The sequence below is a fragment of the Argentina silus genome, assembly GCF_951799395.1.
Source record: "Argentina silus genome assembly, chromosome: Y".
NCBI lineage: Eukaryota > Metazoa > Chordata > Actinopteri > Argentiniformes > Argentinidae > Argentina > Argentina silus.
In genome coordinates, this window is record NC_139654.1 from 51,362,688 (window position 1) to 51,368,691 (window position 6,004).

Here is a 6,004-nt window from a genome sequence, read left to right on the forward strand (position 1 = left end):
ATGGCTTAACACAAGAGAATGAAAAGGTGCGAGAGGAAAGTTTTGTATCTGAAGATTTATGGTCTTCCTTGCAGTCACTCTCTCCAAAGGGAAGTTGAGTTTAAAATAACAACGAAAGCCAAGTTCAAATGTGCACTTAAAATTGAGCTCCTGTCTGGCCTCCTGGAGGAGTTGCAGCTACCTTTCCTGATCATTATGAAGTAGGCCTACCTGGGTGATAACCTTTCGTTTTGATGATTGTTTGGGTACTCAACAGGATCTTACACTAAATTAATATGAAATATTACAATCCAGAGCATATGAAAAGCTATGAATGAGACTTGTGTGGCGGTTAGGCAGTTTTAGGCATTACCTTTGAGTGGTTGAGGTTAGGGTAAGTTGTCAGGGAAAGGCATTAGCAAACATAAGCATCAGCAACAAGAATTAGCAGACACTAAAAAACAGTGTCCCAACAAGAATTAGCAAAAAAAAAAGAGAAAATGATTTCCCCACCACAATTCGAACAATGTTGAGATTGCAAACACAAAAAGTGATTACCAACCTCAATGGAATGTGAAAACACTTAGGATGAGAGCAATTTTGTAGGTACTTTTTAGCAAACTGTAACCTGACCATCCTTTTTGAGGATAACTAGTGGTTTGCACCTTGAAGTGAAGCCTCTGTAGTTCAGCTGTTGGTGTATTCTGCGGATGGTAGTCTCTGACACATTCACACCTACCTCCTGGAGAGTGTTCCTGATATGTGGGACAGTTGTTTTGGGGTTTTTCTTAATTATGGTGAACATTCTTCCTTGGCCTACCAGCCCATTTGCAATTGCTGAGCTCACTACTTTTTCTGCTAGAAATTAAAGTTTTAATGAGCAAATGACGCACTGTGCAATGTGGAGATAGTCGGGTGGCCAGATAAACACGGAACAAATAGCCAGGTAAAACAACCTAGAATTACATAATACAACTCAGTATCTTTTGTGTGTTCTTAATATTTGCCTGTGTTTAACTTTTCAAAATAGCAAAATCTCCCACAAAATCCCCCCTCAAGAGAGCCCCAATAAGTCATGTCAAACTGTGTAGAATTGCAGGAAATGCATTTCTAGGGGTCAACATTTTTTCCGGGGAAGGACCACCGGAACCCCTGTCACTTGGTCGTTGTTCCAAAAATCTACACTCACTCTTTCTCTCTCATTGCACCTTATTTTTTCCTGTGACAGCTGAAGGGAGTTGGTCGATGCTCTTCCATGGCCGAAGTGTTAAATGAAGTGGCAGTGTGTGCTCACGTGGCCGAGCACCTGGTGAGACAGAACACAAACACACAAACACTTTAACTGTTTCACAACTCTAATTTCTCCTAATTCATTACCTCTCTCCGTCTAGAATAAGATTTGGTTCAGTCTTGGCTTCTGTCTGCTTCTGTTCATTCCCTTGATCCTCATCTCAGCCAAACTCTCCTCCTTCTACCAGCGCATGACCTACAAAAATGCCTATGACTATGATGAGTGAGTAAAAACTCTAAGGGATGGTATTCCAGACCTAGAGTAAGCATAGTCTAAGATGAGAAAAGCGTCTCTAATGGAAAATCTAGGTCTCGGAAACCACCTGTATAGGTTTCGTCCAGTGAAGGCTGATGGAAGCAGAAATCGGAGGACGGGCTCATTGTGTTTGATACCATTCCTCATTCCGTTCCTTTTTATGGGCCTCATCAACTATTTTACTGTTGAGTTCTGTAAATGCTTTTAGTCTGCTTTATGGTCTCACTCCTGTTTTTGGTGTGATTGTTTGCTGCCACTTTTGGAAGTCTCTCTTGTTAAATATATATTTGTATCTCAATGAGCTAACTGTATAAATAAAGGCTAAATTAAAAATGTTGTGTGTTTGTCAGTGTGTGTGCACACGTTTGTATGTTGATGAAGGACAGTGTCAGTTTCTCTCTCTCTTCTCACTCACTATCTATCCCTACTTCATTGTCTCTCTCTCCCTCCTCTTCCTTCCTCCCTCTCTCTCCAGGGGTAACCTCCCCCCTATTCTGAGGATATCCAGAGTGACTCTGAACAGGAGAGAGAATGCCGACCCCTCCTCTGTGGAGATCATGGTGGAACCACACCACTCCTGTTCCTCCATCTTGCCATAGCCCTCTGGCACCCTACATGATGACACCCCTATGTCAGCACCCTCCACCCATCTACGATTCCTCAGCTCAATCGAAGACCTAGTGACCGCTTAGTCCTACTGTTCCCAATCTCAGCTCCAAACAGCCCAGCTGCACTGCAACCAACTTTCTCTACCTTTTAAACCTTAGCTGGACACTTTTGAACCTCCACCGGGCCCAGCCGAAATGACCGGAACAGCGTCACCTCAACACGCCCCTTCATCAGGGGTAGTCAATGCTGCTACATCTTCTGGCACACTGCCTGCGTGTCACTCGCCCTCCATGTCCTCTGTCTCCCCGATGCCTCGCACCTCAAATGCGCTCCCGCCCTGTCTACTGCCTCTCGCCACCCCACCACCACCCCCCAGTCTCCCCTAATGCAGTACAGGGAAGTACAATGATTCTCTACAGGCACGCAGACATCCCCCAGGCCCCCTAATCCTCCCCCCATTGCTTCCCCGTCAGACAGTCTGTTCCCAATTTTTGACTTTTTCAAATAGACCACATCCACACACACTAACAAAAACATACACAGAGGCATGGAGTCTCAACCTCATCGTTAACATTTTAAAATACAACTGCAGATATTAATTAAATAAAAAAAAGAAGCTTCATGGTAGTTTACCTGCCTTGACTTTCATTTTGCGGGGAGAGATGGGAAGAAGGCTTGTGGTTGACCTCAAGACTCTTGGTCTTGGTTGGTCTAAAGAAGACAATAGTCTGACATCCAAGTAGTTGGCAACACTATTGAGAAACAGTAAAGTGAAAGCAGCATATGTGGTATGCATCTTTCTTTCTGCTCTGATTGGTCTGAGAGGAATAGTGCAACTGAAAATCAATAAGCATGGAGATTATCAGTGTGCTACTGAAACCTCAAATCATACTTACAAAAAATCCTTAATTCCCTCTGCAATAACCATCCTAAACAAACAATAAGTGTTGGGGTCCAGAAAATGCAGAAGAGACGTCCTAGAGTTTTGGGCAGTCAAGTATTGAGGCAGAATCGATTCCAGAGTCAAACCTTTCTGGGACGCAGCCGGAAGGCATAATTAACTTTTTCAGAGCAGAACACACAGGACTTTGTCCTTGGTGCAAACCATCTGTTGTTTTGGGTGATTAGGCAATGAGTCTACAACAGGGTAGGTATATGTTTAGACAAAACAAGACCATGTTTGGAGGCCATTTGGGGACAGACTCAGAGACCCAGAGGAATGTTAATAGGAGACCCAAGGCAAAAACCCCACAGAGGGGTTCAAATACATTCTTAACATAAGGACACAATTGCACTTTTTGCAGAAGTCACTGCACTTCAATATTGCATACTATATCGAGTTCCCTGCATAAGTAATGGGAGAGTGAAGCATTTTTTCATTTTGAAAAAAAAGAAATCTTAAAGAAAACCCATCAGAAACATAGCCAAAAGCAGTTAGCCAGTTCTAGTGGCTTTTTGCAGTGAAGCCCGTTGTAGTTTGGCTGGTGACGTATTCTGAGGATGGTAGTCTCTGAGAAATTCATGCCTACCTCCTGGAGAGTGTCCCTGATCTTGAGTTTTTTCTTAATTATGGCAAGCATTTTTTGGTCATCCACTGTAGAAGTCTGCCTAGGTCTACCAGCCTGTTTGCAATTGCTGAGGTCACCAGTGTTCATGTTCTACACTGTTGATTTTGGCAAGCCTAAGGTTTTGGCTATGTTTCTGATAGTTTTTACAGATTTGTCAGCCTATTAAAGGCTTCCTTGACTTTCATTGACACCGCTTTGGTCCTCATGTTGACAGACCCCAATAGCTGATTCCAAAGGCAAACACAAAGCCTAGAATCAATATTAGACATTGAGAGCTCTCTTATGACTGCACAAATGATGTGACGGAACACACCTGACTTACCAGAAACACCTGTCAAGCCAGTTGTCACATTAATTTTGGGTAAAAAAGAAATAATCCTTCCTTTTTCTAGCATTGTGACTGCCAATGGCACCTGGTCCTAGCATAGATTTTTCCTTATGATGACTGATGTATAAATGATTTACTTACTTTTGACAAATGTAGTTGTTGTAAGTCACTTTGGATAAAAGCTACTGCTAAATGTAAAAAAAAAAAAAAGTAAAATGTACGCTGAAATAGGGGGACTATGCATAAAAATGTGCACAAATGGTGAAATCAATATATGTACACAAATATCATGAAATGAAAGCTGAAAATCTCTACTTTAACCTCACAGTAATTGTTTGATTTCAAATACAAACTTTTGGAGTATAGAGCCAAAAGTAGAAAAAATGCTTCACTGTCTCCTTACTTTTACAGAGCACTGTATCTGTTTATTTCATACTGCAACATTGTTTGGGGCAGCACTCACAAGAGCAATCTAATCTTTTCATTTTGCAGAAGCATTTTGTAAGGATGGCAATCTTTTCTGACCCCCTTACTAGCTCACACCCTTTGTTTTACTTAAGATTCTTAACATCTATGACGTCAACAAATTACAGATCTGCCTTCAATTTCAAAAGGAATCTTCACCCGTGTTCTCTGAGCTCGAATAAACTCCAACCTTTTAAACTATGAAGTTTGAACTCCAAAAACTCTCTTCCAGTTAACCAACCAACTCTACCACTCAATCAACCAACACTATACCATCTCCACAAATCAATCTATCGAAACATCTTTAAACCTTCAAACCCAAAACTTTGCAAGCCAACAAAGTTTCTTCTAGAACTTCTTTTTCTAGTTTTTAGTAGTTATTGCTCATACTTATTAGTGGGCTTGCTTCAGCAATGAGGGGTGTCATACGAACAATTATGTGCCAATAATTGTTCGTATGACACCCCTGTGTGACATATAATATTTTGTGTACAGTCCATTATGTGTTCCCTATGCAATTTAGAGGTCGCACGATTAACTGTTGGGCCACAGTAAATGGCCAATAAATCGTATTACACCCCTCATGGTTGAAACTCAGTTGATAAGTGTTGTTGAGTTCAGTGGTAGTAAAAATCATGTTTAGCCTTGGAAAATATTTTGTATACAGTCCATTATGTGTCTTACGCAGTGCAGATAGGGCACTTTGAAGTGCATGAGCGGAGTAAATAAACAACATTTACTAAGACATCGCTTTAGACTCAAACTCGTCTGACCCATATTCTAGAAGTGTTGTCAAGTACAGTGGTAGTAAAAATTATGTTTAGCCTTGGAAAACATTTTGTGAACTGTCCACCAGTGCAGCAAGGGTAAATTGAATTACAGAATTACAAACCCTTAAAAACACAAATAATACATTAAGAGGATTAAATGTTTATTCCCATGTATAGTTACACATCATATGTGGTTCCTTTATCCATATTGAGTATTTTTAAACGCTAAAACAAGTTTAACGTGAGCGCTTTTATTTTGAAGAAATCGTCATTTACATTTACATGCATTTACATTTACATGCATTTACATTGACCAGATGTAGGTGGGCGGAGTTCCACTATTGGAGCTCAGAGAACACAGAAACAATCTTCTACCTATCAGCTTTCACAACATGTTTCAGTTCAACGAACAAGTTCAGTTACTCCACAAGATCCTCCTTAAAACTCCCTACATCAGAAGTAGTACAACATTCTCAATGCGATAAGAGTTTTTTTTCTGGAACAGCCACCCAGGTCATCTGACAAATTGCACTAGTATTTACCTATTTTAAAAATAAATAAATAAATATCTCTTGTAGTATATTTTTTACGTAGGCTCAGCAGCATACAATCATTCCAAATATGTTGTTTTACAACAGTGTGTGTGTGTGTATGTGGCGGAATATGTACTGCACTAGGACCATGTTGCCTAATCTCCATGCAGATCCGCACACCCTGGAAAGTGATCTAGGTAGCTAGG